Here is a 19,675-nt window from a genome sequence, read left to right on the forward strand (position 1 = left end):
ACTTGATTATAGTTTTACTTAACTAGGCAACTCAGTTAGGAACAAATTCTTATTTTCAATGATGGCCTAGGAACAGTGCGTTAATTGCCTTGTTCTGGGCAGAACAACAGCTTTTTACCTTATCAGCACGGGGATTTGATCTTGCAATCATTCGGTTACTAGTCCAACGCTGTAACCACTAGGCTACGTTCCGCCCCGTTGTAAAGGCACTGTTCCTGCCAAATATCCCAGAAATTGCTTGTTAAGCATTTTACTTTGTTTGTTTGTCTTCCTAGCCATTAGCTATGCACCAAGCCATCCCAGGTGGCAGGGCAGTTAAGATCAAAACCGGGTGGTTGAAATAGCCGCTTTGATACTGGGGTACGTCCAGCTCGTTTGTTCCTTCATTCCACAACCAACACTTGTTCTAATTGTTTAGATTGGTTTCCAAGGTCAGCTGCCAGATTTGTCAGATATTAATTTATATCCTGCAATCTCATAGACTCAGCATAGACTCAATCAGTACGTAAAGGGTTTTAGAATGCATAAAGGCCTCCTCCTTTAAGGAGAGAAGTAGAGGCATAAATTGTTAATTAAGAAGGGAACGTAGTGTGAGAAGATGGAGGAGACGGTCTATTCTATCATGGTATGGCAGGTTAGTTGTTCATTTATAGAGCCATCTAATTCTGAACTGTTTAACAGACATGCTCCCCCCCATGCTTCCCCCCAGGATATGGACACCGGCTCGTAGAACATCTAATTTCAAAATCATGGGCATTAATATGGAGTTGGTCTCCCCCTTTGCTGCTATAACAGCTTCCACTCTTCTGGGAAGGCTTTCCACTAGATGTTGCAGGGACCTGCTTCCATTCAGTCACATTTCTTCCCAAAGGTGCTCAATCGTTGGGGTTGAGGTCAGGGCTCTGCGCAGCCCAGTCAAGTTCTTCCACACAGATCTCGACAAACCATTTTTGCATGGACCTTGCTTTGGTCACAGGGGCATTGTCATGATGAAACAGGAAACGGCCTTTCCCAAACTGTTGCCACAAAGTTGGAAGCCCAGAATCTACTTGAACGTCATTAAATGCTATAGCACTTAAAAACTTCTTAGGGCTAGGCGTCCAGCTAGCGGGACACCTGTCGACAACTTCCGGTGAAATTGGAGGGTGCACAATTCAAATAAATAATCATAAGAATTATGGATATTAAACATTTAGGTTCATACAAGTGTCTTATATCGGTTAAAAGCTTCAATGATTGTTTATCTAACTGCACTGTCCGATTTACAATAGGCTTTACAGCGAAAGCATGCCATGTGACTGTTTGAGGATGACGCCCCACATCAACATATTTTTCCACCGGCACAGGCTTCATAAAATCACAAATAGCGATTAAATATTCACACTCTTTTTGAAAATCTTCCTCTGATTTGCAATCCAAAGGGTCCCATCTACAACATGTAGTGTCGTTTTGTTAGATCAAATCCTTCTTTATACCCCAAAAAGTCTGTTCAGTTGGCACCATTGATTTGAGTAATCCACTCGTTCAACATGCAGAGAAAGGAATCCAAAAAGCTACCGCTAAACTTTGTTATTAAAGCTTCTTAAGGTATAGGGGGCAGCATTTTCACTTTTGGATAAATAGCGTGCCCAATTTCAACTTCCTGCTACTCATGTCAAGAATATAAGATATGCATATTATTAGTAGATTTGGATAGAAACACTCTGAAGTTTCTAAAAGTGTTTGAATCATGTCTGTGAGTATAACAGAACATATGTAGCAGGCAAAACCCCGAGGACTAACCGTTCAGATTTTTTTTGTCTGTTCAGTTTGTTCTCATTTGGGAAATTATATTTCTTAGACACTTGTTTTCAGTTCCTACCGCTTCCACTGGATGTCACCAGTCTTTGGAATTCGGTTGAGGTTATTCCTTTGTGCAATGAAGAAGTACACTGTTGAGAGTTGCGCAAGACTTGAAATGTTGCGTTGGTTTGTTGTCTTCCTGTATTGAACACAGATAGACCCGTCTTCAATTTGATTGATTATTAACGTTTAAAAATACCTAAAGTTGTATTACAAAAGTAGTTTGAAATGTTTTGGCAAAGTTTACAGGCAACTTTTGAGATATTTTGTAGTGACGTTGCACAAATTGGAAGCTGTTTTTTTCTGGATCAAACGCGCCCAATAAATGGACATTTTGGATATATATGGGCGGACTTAATCGAACAAAAGGAGCAATTGTGAAGTTTATGGGACATATTGGAGTGCCAACAAAAGAAGCTCGTCAAAGGTAAGGCATGTTTTAAAAATTTGAAATATGCTACTCTCTTTGTTTACTGTTGTGCTATCATCAGATAATAGCTTCTTATGCTTTCGCCGAAAAGCCTTTTTAAAATCTGACATGTTGGCTGGATTCACAACGAGAGTAGCTTTAATTCAGTATCTTACATGTGTGATTTCCCAGTGGGACGCAAGCGTCCCCTATCATAGAGAGGGTAAAACAAGTCAAATACGTTTTCATTTAATCTTCAGGTACCCTAAAATGTAATTAAACTCTAACATTTCACATGGAAATAAGTATGTTCAATAGGAATATTATATTAGCAGGTGCGCATCCTATTCGTCTTGCGCGTACAGACTGATTTCCAACTCTTAGTCCCAGTACTAAAACTCATAATTCTTCCTTGTTTGGGAAGAAACAAGCCTGAAACCTTGAACAAAGACTTGTGGAAACCATAGGAATTGCAATCTTGGAGCTGAATTTGGATATGCCCCAATACTTTCCATTATAAGAAATTATAAACAATTAAATTCCGGTTGGTTTTATTTGGATTTACTCCTATCATATCTATTGTGTTATAGTCTCATACGTTATGTTAACATTTCTACAAACTTCAACGTTTATCCAATGGTATCAATTATATGCATATCCTGGCTTCTGGGCCTGAGTAACAAGCAGTTTACTTTGGGCACGTCAGTCAGACAGGAAGCGGAGAAAAATAGACCCTATCCTGAAGAAGTTGGGATTGGATCCTTTTTTTTTTAAATGCCTAAAACGAGATAGCCAAATCTAACAGCCTGTAGCTCACTACCTGAAGCAAGGATATGCATATTCTTGATACCGTTTCAAAATAAACGCTTTCTGGAAATGTGAAATCTATGTAGAATAATATAATACATTAGATCTGGTAAAACATAATAATAATTTTAAAAAACATGCTTTTTGAAAAAGAAAGGCCATACATTGAGATGGATTCTAGGTGTAATTTAGATGTTGTCCACAAGATGACAGCAGTGCGTGTGCAACGTTTCAGACCGATCCAGTAAAGAATTACATCACTACACAATATTTGGTATTAAGTCTGATAGGAGTTTGTCCAAATGTGCCGAATTGGTCAATTGATACATTTTCAGGTGCATAACTATAGAGAAAAAGGTGGTCTAGAGTTTTTTTTTCCCTCTGGTTGCACATGTAATATACTGGTAAAAATTAGGTAAAACGGATTGAAGTTTCTCTGCATATAAAGACCCCGGCCGCTAGGAGCTCCTCCTCTGGATGAGCATTTTTTTGTTTGCTTATGGCCTTATACAGCTTGTTGAGTCCAGTCTTAGTGCCAGAATCGGTTTGTGGTGGTAAATAGACAGCTATGAAAAATATAGATGAAAACTCTCTTGATAAATAGTGTGGTCTACAGCTTATCATGAGATACTCTACCTCAGGTGAGCAAAACATTGAGACTGGTCTTGTCTTTACCAGAGGCAGTTGTTCTATCTTGCCGAAAACCCACCCAGCCATATCATCGTTCAGCCACAACTTGGTGAAACATAAGATAGTACAGTTTTTAATGTCCCGATTGTAGGACAGTCTTGATCGGAGCTCATCAAGTTTGTTATCCAATGTTTACATGTTGGCTAATAGGACTGATGGTAGAGGGGGTTTACCCACTCGCAGTCGTATCCTTATAAGGCACCCCGACCTACTTCCCCGATATCTCTGTCACGCCAGCCTTCGCTTTAGCTCCCTCTGCCAACATGACAAGCTAGAACAACTGGGGATGGTCTTGGAAGAGATCCTTCGCAGTTTGCAGCGTCTCGAACATCCCCCGGAGGCGCTGCATCCTACTAGTGGGGGATACTTTAGAACCAGCCTACCCAGTGAGCCAGCCCAACAGCCCATTCAGCAACCCGTTCAGGCCAGTGGTGGCCATTTTTCCCTCCCAGAGAAATATGATGGTACCCCATCCAAATGCTGTGGCTTCCTACTTCAGTGCTCCCTTTATTTTACACACCGGATGGGAGAGGAGAGAGTAGGAGCTAAATTCATATGAGGGATTCATGGCTCTGTTTAAATGTATCTTCGATCATCCCCCGGAGGGCAGAGAGGGAGGTGAGGGTCTACTTCAATTGCCGCAGGGGTATCAGATGGCTGCTGAGTACGCACTCACCTTCCGCACAGTAGCAGCTTCCAGTGGATGGAATGAACCAGCGCATCGCACGTTATTTAGAAGAGGTCTTCGTGAGGTGGTCCAGACAGAATTGGCTTGCCGAGACTACAACCTTTTACTTTTATTTATTTCACCTTTATTTAACCAGGTAGGCAAGTTGATAACAAGTACTCAAGTACGCAGTTCGACACATACAACCACACAGAGTTACACATGGAGTAAAACAAAACATACAGTCAATAATACAGTAGAAACAAGTCTATATACGATGTGAGCAAATGATGTGAGATAAGGGAGGTAAAGGCAAAAAAAGGCCATGGTGGCAAAGTAAATACAATATAGCAAGTAAAACACTGGAATGGTAGATTTGCAGTGGAAGAATGTGCAAAGTAAAAATAAAAAAATAATGGGGTGCAAAGGAGCAAAATAAATAAATAAATAAAATAAATGGAGTAGGGAAAGAGGTGGTTGTTTGGGCTAAATTATAGATGGGCTATGTACAGGTGCAGTAATCTGTGAGCTGCTCTGACAGCTGGCGCTTAAAGCTATTGAGGGAGATAAGTGTTTCCAGTTTCAGAGATTTTTGTAGTTAGTTTCAGTCATTGGCAGCAGAGAACAGGAAGTAGAGGCGGCCAAAGAAAGAATTGGTTTTGGGGGTGACCAGAGAGATATACCTGCTGGAGCGTGTGCTACAGGTGGGTGATGCTATGGTGACCAGCGAGCTGAGATAAGGGGGGACTTTACCTAGCAGGGTCTTGTAGATGACGTGGAGCCAGTGGGTTTGGCGACGAGTATGAAGCGAGGGCCAGCCAACGAGAGCCTACAGGTTGCAATGGTGGGTAGTATATGGGGCTTTGGTGACAAAACGGATGGCACTGTGATAGACTGCATCCAATTTGTTGAGTAGGGTATTGGAGGTATTTTGTAAATGACATCGCCGAACTCGAGGATTGGTAGGATGGTCAGGTTTACAAGGGTATGTTTGGCAGCATGAGTGAAGGATGCTTTGTTGCGAAATAGGAGGCCAATTCTAGATTTAACTTTGGATTGGAGATGTTTGATGTGGGTCTGGAAGGAGAGTTTACAGTCTAACCAGACACCTAGATATTTGTAGTTGTCCTACTCTCAGAGCCGTCCAGAGTAGTGATGTTGGACAGGCGGGCAGGTGCAGGCAGCGATAGGTTGAAGAGCATGCATTTAGTTTTACTTGTATTTAAGAGCAATTGGAGGCCCCGGAAGGAGAGTTGTATGGCACTGAAGCTTGCCTGGAGGGTTGTTAACACAGTGTCCAAAGAAGGGCTAAAAGTATACAGAATGGTGTCGTCTGCATAGAGGTGGATCAGAGACTCACCAGCAGCAAGAGCGACATCATTGATGTATACAGAGAAGAGAGTCGGTCCAAGAATTCAACCCTGTGGCACCCCCATAGAGACTGCCAGTGGTCCGGACAACAGACCCTCCGATTTGACACACTGAACTTTATCAGAGAAGTAGTTGGTGAACCAGGCGAGGCAATAATTTGAGAAACCAAGACTGTCGAGCCTGCCGATGAGGATGTGGTGATTGACAGAGTCAAAAGCCTTGGCCAGATCAATGAATACGGCTGCACAGTAATGTTTCTTATCGATGGCGGTTAACCTGTTGCTCCTACCCTCTACTTTTTTGAACATTTTGTTAAAAATCGCGCAACATTTCAGCGCCCTGCTACTCATGCCAGGAATATAGTACGTTCATATGGTTAGAATGTGTGGATAGGAAACCCTTGGACGTTTTTAAAACTGGTTAAATCACGACTGTGGCTATAACATAACGTGCGTTACATCGGAAAGCGCAGGAAAACCTGATCACAGAAAATGGAAATAAATATCCTTGCGCCACTTCCAGCAATTGTTAACAGTGAGCCGAATTAGATAAGACCGAGCATTCAACTCCCACAGCATCCCCATGTTGTCTAGAGTCTTGTGAATTGAATCATCTTTGATTCTTGGTTGAACCGAAACAGGGGCACCACTTACCTCCGGTCTCCGCCCAGATCATTCCGGAAGAGCTCTCTCGTGAAATTTTTTCCAAGACGACAGCTAATGATTTTTACATCGCCTACGGATGATTTTTATCGCTTATTAACGTTTACTAATACCTAAAGTAGCATTACAAACGTATTTCGAAGTGTTTTGTGAAAGTTTATCGTCTACTTTTTGAATTTTAAAAAATGACGTTACGTTGTGAAATCGCTGTTTTTTTCGTTTATCACACAGTCTACATATAACGATATCTTGGCTTTATATGGCCCGATTTAATCGAAATAAAGACCCAATAGTGTTTATGGGACATCTAGGAGTGCCAACAAAGAAGATGGTGAAAGGTAATGACTGTTTTCTATTTTATTGTGCGGTTTGTGTAACGCTGAAATGCTAATTATTTTGTTTACGTCCCCTGTGGGTCTTTTGTGTTGTAGTGTATTGGTGCATGCTATCAGATAATAGCTTCTCAGGCTGTCGCCGAAAAGCATTTTAAAAATCTGACTTGTTGCCTGGATTCACAACGAGTGTAGCTTTAATTTGATACCCTGCATGTGTATTTTAATGAACTTTTGAGTTTTAACTAATACTATTAGCATTTAGCGTAGCGCATTTGCATTTCCAGAGCTCTAGTTGGGACGCAAGCGTCCCAAGTAGAAGCAAGAGGTTAAGATATCGTTTAGGACCTTGAGCATGGCTGAGGTGCACCCATGACCAGCCCTGAAACCAGATTGCATAGCAGAGAGGGTATGGTGAGATTCGAAATGGTCGGTAATCTGTTTGTTGACTTGGCTTTCGAAGACCTTAGAAATGCAGGGTAGGATAGATATAGGTCTGTAGCAGTTTGTGTCAAGAGTGTCCCCCCCTTTGAAGAGGGGGATGACCACAGCTGCTTTCCAATCTTTGGGAATCTCAGACGACACGAAAGAAGGGTTGAACAGGCTAGTAATAGGGGTGGCAACAATTTCGGCAGATAATTTTAGAAAGAAAGGGTCCAGATTGTCTAGCCCGGATGATTTGTTGGGGTCCAGGTTTTGCAGCTCTTTCAGAACAACCTTACCCTGGACTTTGTCGTTTCTTTGGCTATGCCGGATTAAGTGATATGACATACCATTCTATAAAATAATTTATATTTCTTAATATTACCTGATTGCGCTAATCATGTATATGTAATTAACTAGAGAGTCGGGGCACCACAAAATAATATTTATAGAGCTGTTATCTTCCGAATAAACTCTTAAAGACCTAGTAATATTTTACATCAATAGCAGTCAATATTAATCATTATCTTAATTCAGTCTCATCTGAAAGTTGTACATTTTTGGTTATCTGCACGAACCCTGGCTAACAAGTTGAATCAGCAATACAAAATTGGGTTTAATTATTTATTTACTAAACACCTAACTAATCACACAGAATTACACATACACATAATTAAATCATAACTTGATTACAAATTACGTCATGAAAGAAAACGTCCCTAGCGGGCGGAACAGATATGACAGCTTGTTCCACAAATGAAAAGGGTCTGGGTTTGAGTGAAAGAGCGGGAAGACTGAAGAACAAAGGGCGAAGCTGTGCTATTGTAAATATAGTATCTTATGCATTCTAAATTACCGCCCATTTGGAAAAGGAAAATGTAATAAATATTTACTCTGAGCTGCGCTTCGTTAGGTTGGTGGTAGATGGAAGGCCGTGTTGTCCAACCGAGTCCTTTGTCCTTTGAAGAATGTTTCTGGTTGTCAATTGAATACGTTGCAGTAACATCATTGTGTGATAGACGGGATACTCTGTCTGTTCCTTCCTAACCCTCGTTTGCAGCGGCTGTTGCTAACTCAACGGCTAGGAGGTATCACTTCTGTAGTGAATAAGAGTTCAAAGTTCATACCATTCGGAACCAAAACTCACGCTGATGTTGGCTTCGTTCTGTTGTTATTATCTGAACGTTTCTGACATCGGACCGTCGTCCCCACATCCTCGGAACGGGAGGTTACATTGTCGTCAAGTCTTTATATAGGAAGGGAGAGGAGGGCGTGTTTGAAAAGTTTTATAGCCCATGTCCCTTCACAGGGGCAGGTCACTGATTGAGCAGAGCCTTACCTTATGAAAACCCAAATCTCACATTTTAGAAGCTAAAATCACATTTCATCCCATCACAAATTATTTCATATTCAAACATTTCAATTGAACAACAATTCCATGTGAATCCGATAACTCTGATGTGTAGACTTTCCACTGTAGAGTTTATGACATCTTATCATTGATGAGAATGTCTCAGATGACAATGGAACTGACATCATATTCACTAAGTACCACCGCATATGTTCAATTGGTCGGATTACCAGATTACCCCACCTTCTGATGTTCCCAGAATCTCTATGTTAACCAAGAGTTTTGCAGATGTAACATCAGTAGGGTAGAGAGGAAAAAGCTTTAGTGGAATCCAATGCTGCGGGGAATTATATGGATTAGACCATTGCCTCCTCTCTCAATATTACTTCATACCCGTTCTCCTCTCCTTTTCTATTGCAAGGCCTCGATTGTCGGCCATTAGAATTCGGAACCATTGCACACATCCAATCATCAGGACAATGTCCCCTTCATCACCAGTTCACAAGATCATCCTCAGCTTCCTTTGGGCTTCAACGCTATAATCCCACCATTTCATGGTCGAGGATGAGAATCACAGACTGGTCATCTGAATGCCGGAGGACCCGCTTCCCTGTTCCCTGCGGTTCCACGTCGGTTGAGAGTCCTTTAGTTGCCCAACTATAACAGGACCTGAGGGACATATTCTTCAGGCCACCTGTCTCCCTCCTCATCACCTCTGAGACTGCCATTAACCTGCTTGCTGATGCAACACCTCAATGCAGACGCATCTACCCTGACTGTGACTTTGACCCAGGTCATGGAGGATTACATTCAGGACGTTCTCCAACAGGGGTTCATCCACATGTCCACTTCTCCTGTGTCATCTGGTTTCTTCTTCATGGCAAAGAAAGAAGGAGGATTACACCCTTGCATTGATTATAGAGGACTCAATGAAGTTACCAAGAATTATCGGTTCCCCCTCCCGTTGGTGCCGTCTGCCATCGGGCAGCTTCTTTGAGGCCCGGTTCTTCACCAAACTTGACCTGCGGAGTACCTACAATCTCATCTGCATTCGAGAGGAGGATGAGTGCATGACGGCATTCAGCACAATGTCTGGTCACTACGAGTACTTGGTGATGCCCTTTGGTTTAGACAATGCTCCGTCAGTGTTCCAGGCATTCATCAACGAGGTGGTCAGGGACATGCTCGGACACCAGTTGATCGTATACATTGATGACATCTTGATCTATTCGGTTAATATGGAGGATCACATCACACACGTTTGTGAAGTCCTGGAACGCTGCTTGGCTCATCACCTGTTTGACAAGGCTGAGAAGTGTCAATTCCATCAGAAGGAATTGAGCTACTCCTTCTTGGGTTACCAAATCAGACGGCAGGGAGTGAAGAAGGACGACAAGAAGGTAGATGCAATCAGGTCATGGCCAGTCCCAGCCACCATTAAAGGGTTACAAAGAGATTTGGGGTTTGCCAACTTCTACTGTCGTTTCATCAGGAATTTCAGCTCTATTGCCGCTCCTCTCACCTCTCTCCTGGAGGGATGCCCCCATATGTTGATGTGGGGTCCAGCAACTGACGAGGCCTTCCATCTTCTCAAGGGACATTTCACCTCCAAACAAGTGCTGAAGCATCCAGATCCCATGATATCCTTTGTGGTGTAGGTGGACGCTTCCGATGTAGGCGTAGGGGGCAGTTTTGTCTCACCGACAGGGGAACCCACAAAAGTTGTACCGATGTGTGTTTTATTCCAAAAAACTGTCCCCTGCAGAGAGGAACTACGATATCGGTGATCAGGAGCTCCTGGCAGTGAAGCTGACATTCGACGAGTGGAGACACTGGCTGGAGGGTGCAAAGGAACCATTCGTCATCCTCACCGACCACAGGAACCTGGAGTACATATGCACAGTGAGGAGGCTGAATCAAGTATTTTTTGCCAGATCCTAATTGGTATGTTGAAATTTATGTTCCTTTTGATGGCATAGAATGCCCTTCTTGCCTTGTCTCTCAGATCGTTCACAGCTTTGTGGAAGTTACCTGTGGCGCTGATGTTTAGGCCAAGGTATGTATAGTTTTTTGTGTGCTCTAGGGCAACAGTGTCTAGATGGAATTTGTATTTGTGGTCCTGGTGACTTGACCTTTTTTGGAACACAATTATTTTGGTCTTACTGAGATTTACTGTCAGGGCCCAGGTCTGACAGAATCTGTGCATAAGATCTAGGTGCTGCTGTAGGCCCTCCTTGGTTGGTGACAGAAGTACCAGATCATCAGCAAACAGCAGACATTTGACTTCGGATTCTAGTAGGGTGAGGCCGGGTGCTGCAGACTTTTCTAGTGCCCGCGCCAGTTCGTTGATATATATGTTGAAGAGGGTGGGGCTTAAGCTGCATCCCTGTCTAACCCCACGACCCTGTGTGAAGAAATGTGTGTGTTTTTTGCCAATTTTAACCGCACACTTGTTGTTTGTGTACATGGATTTTATGATGTCGTATGTTTCACCCCCAACACCACTTTCCATCAGTTTGTATAGCAGACCCTCATGCCAAATTGAGTCGAAGGCTTTTTTGAAATCAACAAAGCATGAGAAGACTTTGCCTTTGTTTTGGTTTGTTTTGTTGTCAATTAGGGTGTGCAGGGTGAATACATGGTCTGTTGTACGGTAATTTGGTAAAAAGCCAATTTGACATTTGCTCAGTACATTGTTTTCATTGAGGAAGTGTACGAGTCTGCTGTTAATGATAATGCAGAGGATTTTCCCAAGGTTACTGTTGACGCATATTCCACGGTAGTTATTGGGATCAAATTTGTCTCCATTTTTGTGGATTGGGGTGATCAGTCCTTGGTTCCAAATATTGGGGAAGATGCCAGAGCTAAGGATGATGTTAAAGAGTTTTAGTATAGCCAATTGGAATTTGTTGTCTGTATATTTGATCATTTCATTGAGGATACCATCAACACCACAGGCCTTTTTGGGTTGGAGGGTTTTTATTTTGTCCTGTAACTCATTCAATGTAATTGGAGAATCCAGTGGGTTCTGGTAGTCTTTAATAGTTGATTCTAAGATCTGTATTTGATCATGTATATGTTTTTGCTCTTTGTTGTTTGTTATAGAGCCAAAAAGATTGGAGAAGTGGTTTACCCATACATCTCCATTTTGGATAGATAATTCTTCGTGTTGTTGTTTGTTTAGTGTTTTCCAATTTTCCCAGAAGTGGTTAGAGTCTATGGATTCTTCAATTACATTGAGCTGATTTCTGACATGCTGTTCCTTCTTTTTCCGTAGTGTATTTCTGTATTGTTTTAGTGATTCACCATAGTGAAGGCGTAGACTCAGGTTTTCCGGGTCTCTATGTTTTTGGTTGGACAGGTTTCTCAATTTCTTTCTTAGATTTTTGCATTCTTCATCAAACCATTTGTCATTGTTGTTAATTTTCTTCGGTTTTCTATTTGAGATTTTTAGATTTGATAGGGAGGCTGAGAGATCAAATATACTGTTAAGATTTTCTACTGCTAAGTTTACACGTTCACTATTACAGTGGAACGTTTTACCCAGGAAATTGTCTAAAGGGGATTGAATTTGTTGTTGCCTAATTGTTTTTTGGTAGGTTTCCAAACTGCATTCCTTCCATCTATAGCATTTCTTAATGTTACTCAGTTCCTTTGGCTTTGATGCCTCATGATTGAGTATTGCTCTGTTTAAGTAGACTGTGACTTTGCTGTGGTGTGATAGGAGTGTCAGTGGGCTGACTGTGAACGCTCTGAGAGACTCTGGGTTGAGGTCAGTGATAAAGTAGTCTACAGTACTACTGCCAAGAGATGAGCTATAGGTGTACCTACCATAGGAGTCCCCTCGAAGCCTACCATTGACTATGTACATACCCAGCGTGCGACAGAGCTGCAGGAGTTGTGACCCGTTTTTGTTGGTTATGTTGTCATAGTTGTGCCTAGGGGGGCATATGTGGGAGGGAATGCTGTCACCTCCAGGCAGGTGTTTGTGTGTCTCTCCCTCTCTCTCTCTTTATCTCCCTCTCTCTCTCAATCTCTCTCTCTCTCTCTCTCTCTCTCTCTTTATCTCCTCTCTCTCTCTCTCTCTCTCTCTCTCTCTCTCTCTCTCTCTCTCTCTCTCTTTATCCCCCTCTCTCTCTCTCTCTCTCTCTCTCTCTCTCTCTCTCTCTCTCTCTCTCTCTCTCTCTTTATCTCCCTCTCTTTATATATATATATATATAGTCAGGGTTAGATCTTGAGCCAGGTTTTCTGTCCTTGCCAGTCCTTGCCTCTTGGCCAATATTTCAAAAGCTGTCCAGATCCTGTTAAGCTGTTTTGGGACAGCAAAGTATGTGTGTGTAATTGATACTGTAAGTCGCTGAATAAGAGTGTCTGCTAAATGACTAAAATGTGTGTGTGTGTGTGTGTGCCACCACGGCAAGTAATACTGAGCAATTGAATCATCAGATAAAGCGATAAAAAGGGGGAAAATGGATGAGTTTGGGTTTGGAGAGCTGTGACAAAATGGGCCTAGACTGTTTCATGTCTGACTGTCTGTCTAAGCCTCTCATCTTGTTTGACATTTCTGCTGTGGTGAGCTAGATGGATCAGAGATAGAAAAGGAAACATATCTACTCAAGAGACATTTGTGATCTTCTTTGAATACCATATTATCCACCCCCCCACACACACACACACACACAGAGACACACACACACAGACACACACAATATTGAACAGCTAACATTGTGGGGACACAATTCAGTCCCATTCAAAACCCTATTTTCTCTAACCACTAACCCTAAACCTAACCCTAACCTTAACCCAAAAACCTAACCTTAACCCTAAACATGACCCTAGTCCCTAACCCTAAACCTAACCCTCAAACTAAACCCTAGCTCCTAACCCTAACCCTAAACCTAACCCTCAAACTAAACCCTAGCTCCTAACCCTAACCCTAAACCTAACCCTCAAACTAAACCCTAGCTCCTAACCCTAACCCTAAACCTAACCCTCAAACTAAACCCTAGCTCCTAACTCTAACCCTTAACGTAATTCTAACCCTAACACTCATGTTAACTTTAACCCTAAATCCCCTAGAAATAGCATTTGACCTCGTGGGGACTAACAAAATGTTACCAGTTGGTCAAATTTATGTTTGCGTGATATTCTTGTGGAGACTTTTGGTCCCCACAAGAATAGTTAAACACGTCCAGACACAAACACACACACACACACACACACGCACACGCACACACACACAAACACGCACACAATGTAACCTTTGCGTTGAAGGCGTTTAGCAGATATGACTAATGATTATGTGGATGAAGAACACATGCATCCCGAAAAATGAGATTTAGACAGTAAAGTACTGCTATAATACATCTCATGACAATCCTCCATTGTTCATAAAAGCCAGAGTCACATTTGTAAAATGAGGTTAGTTATCAGTTAGAGTACGAATGACAAAACAATAGCTACATAAATGATTTTCATCCTGCAATATAATTGGAGCATATGTGTCCTCTCAGGTCCTATGGCTGTCCCTGTTGGTCTCTATATTTTTTATCCGTTATTTTACCAGGTAAGTTGACTGAGAACACATTCTCATTTACAGCAACGACCTGGGGAATAGTTACAGGGGAGAGGAGGGGGATTAATGAGCCAATTGTAAACTGGGGATTATTAGGTGACCATGATGGTTTGAGTGTCAGATTGGGAATTTAGCCAGGACACCGGGGTTAACACCCCTACTCTTACGATAAGTGCCATGGGATCTTTAATGACCTCAGAGAGTCAGGACACCCGTTTAACGTCCCATCCGAAAGACGGCACCCTACACAGGGCAGTGTCCCCAATCACTGCCCTGGGGCATTGGGATATTTCTTTTTAGACCAGAGGAAAGAGTGCCTCCTACTGGCCCTCCAACACCACTTCCAGCAGCATCTGGTCTCCCATCCAGGAACTGACCAGGACCAACCCTGCTTAGCTTCAGAAGCAAGCCAGCAGTGGTATGCAGGGTGGTATAAATATAGCCTGGGTATATGTGGCTGATATCTAACTGGTCTCTATAGATATAGCCTGGGTATATCTGACTGATATCTAACTGGTCTCTATAAATATAGCCTGGGTATATCTGACTGATATCTAACTGGTCTCTATAAATATAGCCTGGGTATATCTGACTGATATCTAACTGGTCTCTATAAATATAGCCTGGGTATATCTGACTGATATCTAACTGGTCTCTATAGATATAGCCTGGGTATATCTGACTGATATCTAACTGGTCTCTATAGATTTAGCCTGGGTATATCTGACTGATATCTAACTGGTCTCTATAAATATAGCCTGGGTATATCTGGCTGATATCTAACTGGTCTCTATAAATATAGCCTGGGTATATCTGGCTGATATCTAACTGGTCTCTATAAATATAGCCTGGGTATATCTGACTGATATCTAACTGGTCTCTATAAATATAGCCTGGGTATATCTGGCTGATATCTAACTGGTCTCTATAAATATAGCCTGGGTATATCTGACTGATATCTAACTGGTCTCTATAAATATAGCCTGGGTATATCTGACTGATATCTAACTGGTCTCTATAAATATAGCCTGGGTATATCTGGCTGATATCTAACTGGTCTCTATAAATATAGCCTGGGTATATCTGGCTGATATCTAACTGGTCTCTATAAATATAGCCTGGGTATATCTGACTGATATCTAACTGGTCTCTATAAATATAGCCTGGGTATATTTGGCTGATATCTAACTGGTCTTGATCTGCCTGCATGTGTGTCAGGCTCAATGGCTGACTGACCTTCAGTTCGAACAGTTCAGTTTTACCACCAAAGCCAATCCTCTTCTCTAAAGGCCCCGGTTTAAGAGCTCAGCCTGGAAATGGAAATTAGGACGCGTTTGGGGATTTACTAATAGGTCAACAAACATGAGATTAGGGTGGATGTGATCTAAAATGAGCTCATGGCTTGAGTCTTATTTCCAATGAAGAGGAACAAACTGTACCACATTGTAATGTCAAGCGCACAAGTACAGTGAAATGCCATTCTTGCAAGCCCTAAAACCAGCAATGCAGTAATCAATCAATAAACACACAGATAAGAATGCAAGAAAAGAATAAGCTATCTAAGGTCAGTTCCAATACCATATTTATAATGTGCAGTGATAGAGGTAGATATGCATAGGGGGATGGTGACTAGGCAAAAGGATGTATGATAAACAGAGTAGCAGCCGAGTAAATTAGGATTGTATGTGAGGAGTGACTAGAGTCAGTATAAATGTGTGTTATGTGTTTTGTGCTGGAGAGTCAGCATGCCTGACTGTGTAGAGTCCTGAAAGTTTGCATTGAGAAGGTGCTAAATAAACAATGGATACAAGTGTCAACTCAGATAATCCGTTTATCCATTTTGTTAGCTATTTATCAGTCTTATGGCTTGGGGATAGGAGCTGTTCAGGAGCCCGTTTGTGTCAGACTTGATGCACCGGTACCGCTTTCCATGCGGAAGCAGAGAGAACAGTCTATGACTTGGGTGGCTGGAGTCTTTGATGATTTGACATGCCTTCCGTTCACACCGCCTGATATAGAGGTCCTGAATGGCAGGGAGCTCGGCCCCAGTGATGTACTGGGCCATCTGCACCACCCTCTGTAGTGCCATGTGATCGTGTGATCAGTGGTGTAGCTGTAGAACTGTTTGAGAATCTGAGGGCCCCTGAGGGGGGAGAGGTGCTGTCACGCCACACTTGTTTGGACCATTTTAAGTTAAGCGATTTCGACCCTAAGGAACTTGTGGTGTGTGTGTGTGTGTGTTTTTGCATGCTCATGTGTAAGTGCGCATCCGTGTGTGTGTGTGTGTGTGTGTGTGTGTGTGTGTGTGTGTGTGTGTGTGTGTGTGTGTGTGTGTGTGTGTGTGTGTGTGTGTGTGTGTGTGTGTGTGTGTGTGTGTGTGTGTGTTTGTAAAGAGGAACTTCACCTTCCCTGTCCTCAGCTAAAGAGCTCTAAATGACTGTCTTGTTAGGAATAGATACCTCATTAAATGCTTTTTTTCTCTACCGTTTAGTATTTTCTCTCCCTTTTCTCTCTCTCTTTATCTCACCCACTACTCCACTCTCTCCATCCATTCCTCTCCCTCCTGCTAAGTGCTTAGTTTCCTGTCTTTCAAAGCCTGTTCATGTTTTCCTGAACTCCTCACCTCTGATTGACGGACAGAGGGTCTCCTGTTGTCAGGCTCGTTAAGCCAATTAAGGCCAGTAATGACCCGCTGCTGATCAGGTGTGCTGCCGTCTGTACCGGCCGAGGGGGTCGGCCAGGCGCCATGTCACTGAACACTCACACGAAAAAATTACACACACACACACACACACACACACACACACACACACACACACACACAGACACACACACACACACACACACACCTACAAGCACACACACACACACACACACACACACACACACACACACACACACACACACACACACACACACCTACAAGCACACACAGCGGAACTACATGTACATACAGGGAAAGGGAAAAGGGGAAATCCTTGTCAGTTGTACAACTGAATGCCTTCAGCCGAAACGTATCTTCCTAATTTAACCCAACCCCTCTGAATCAGAGTGGTGCGGGGGGCTGCCTAAATCAACATCCACATCTCTCTGCGCCCGGTGAGCATTGCCTTGCCTTGCTCAACCTTGCTCAGGGGCAGAATGACACACAGACTCCATGACAAGCATACAGATACTGTACCTACACAGGCACACACAGACACACCATATGATATGAATTATCCAAATATAACACATCGTTGCAGTCCTCTAACTCTCCTTTTGACCATTCGGGTATTTCTACACAGAGTGGACAAAACATTAGGAACACCTGCTCTTTCCACGACATAGATTGACCAGGTGAATCCAGGTGAAAACCATGATCCCTTATTGATCTCACTTGTTAAATCCAATTCAATCAGTGTAGATGAAGGGGAGGAGAAACATTATTTTTAAGCCTTCAGACAATTGAGGTATTGATTGTGTATGTGTGCAAGACAAAATATTTAACTGCCTTTGAACAGGGTATGGTAGCAGGTGCCAGGCGCACCGGTTTGTGTCAAGAACTGCAACGCTGCTGGTGTTTTCACACTCAACAGTTTCCCGTGTGTATCAAGAATGGTCCACCACCCAAAGGACATCCAGCCAACTTGACACAACTGTGGGAAGCATTGCAGTCAACATGGGCCAGCATCCCTGTGGAACGCTTTCAACACCTTGTAGAGCCCATGCCTTGACGAATTGAGGTTGTTCTGAGGGCAAAAGTGAGGGTGCAACTCAATATTAAGAAGGTATTCCTACTGTTTGGTGTATTTCAGTGTATATCTATAGCTTTTTATTGAACAGTTCTGTACAACGGCTACCATGTTGTTTAGAGGGTAACCCCTGGTTAACATGAAGTGCCACCACAGTATGTTGACTGGCCATCTAGGGGAATGTTGGTATGTTTATTGTGTTTATTGTTGAGGCTCTTTCATTGTTAGTTTGTCCCCTAACAAGGTCTGATAGTAGGGACATTGTTTTCCACACCACCCCTGTCCTCTGGTTTAATTAATCGTACTGTTGTTTACCTTAATCAGCCCATGTATTGTTGTGTCGTGTCTGTAATTGCTTTTCCAGGTGTTTCCCATGTCAAGGCAAAGAAACGGGTTTTAGGGGTCTGCTGGGGCACGTTCATTAACGCTCTGGCACTTTGCTGCTGTTTATAACACTTGTTCTCACATGGGCTGTTGCATAGTGATATGTCACTCTGGAGCATTAGCTATAATGAGTGCTCTCTCTTCTCTCTATGCTTCTGTCTCTTGATTTTTTTCTCCTCTCGTTCTTTATCAGTACCTAGCTCTTTTGTTTTCTCTCTCTCTCTGTGTCTCTCTTTCTCAGTCTTTTTCTTCCTCTCTCTCTCTCTCTCTCTGTATCTCTCTCTCTCTGCATTTCTCTCTGTATCTCTCTCCTCTCTCTCTCTCTCTCTCTCTCTGTATCTCCCTCTCTCTCTCTTAGTGCCGTGGAGGGTGAAAAAAGAGATAGGGAGAAAGGAGACACGGCAGTTAGGGTCCTGAGGGTTAGTTACTGACACACACTAGTGTTGGCATAACAAGTTTAATCATATCTGGTTAAGAAGTGCATAACAAGTCTAATCATATCTGGTTAAGAAGTGCATAACAAGTTTAATCATATCTGGTTAAGAAGTGCATAACAAGTTTAATCATATCTGGTTAAGAAGTGCATAACAAGTCTAATCATATCTGGTTAAGAAGTGCATAACAAGTCTAATCATATCTGGTTAAGAAGTGCATAACAAGTTTAATCATATCTGGTTAAGAAGTGCATAACAAGTTTAATCATATCTGGATAAGAAGTGCATAACAAGTTTAATCATATCTGGTTAAGAAGTGCATAACAAGTTTAATCATATCTGGTTAAGAAGTGCATAACAAGTCTAATCATATCTGGTTAAGAAGTGCATAACAAGTTTAATCATATCTGGTTAAGAAGTGCATAACAAGTCTAATCATATCTGGTTAAGAAGTGCATAACAAGTCTAATCATATCTGGTTACTAAGAAGTGCATAACAAGTTTAATCATATCTGGTTAAGAAGTGCATAACAAGTCTAATCATATCTGGTTAAGAAGTGCATAACAAGTATAATCATATCTGGTTACTAAGAAGTGCAACACAAGTCTAATAATATCTGGTTAAGAAGTGCAAAACAAGTCTAATCATATCTGGATAAGAATTGCAAAACAAGTCTAATCATATCTGGTTATTAAGAAGTGCAAAACAAGTCTAATCATATCTGTTTAAGTCAACCCAATCTCACAATAACAGAGGTGCCCCTTTTCACCTCTACATGGTGAAAGTTCCTTTTTGTGAATGACCTGAAATGGCAGCCACAGAATAATCAAAAGGGCGTTCATTTGATCCACTGTAATGTCCTTTATTTTCACTTATACTTTGGCTTTTGTGTGAAGCGGATATGGCTGCAGTTTCTATTAAATTCTCCATCCCAGCATTTCTGGTAAGTCAGATCAGTAATAGAGAGATTATTACAAGGAAAGCTAGTCATCT

The sequence above is a fragment of the Oncorhynchus nerka genome, linkage group LG7 (genome assembly GCF_034236695.1).
Source record: "Oncorhynchus nerka isolate Pitt River linkage group LG7, Oner_Uvic_2.0, whole genome shotgun sequence".
In the NCBI taxonomy this organism is placed as follows: domain Eukaryota; kingdom Metazoa; phylum Chordata; class Actinopteri; order Salmoniformes; family Salmonidae; genus Oncorhynchus; species Oncorhynchus nerka.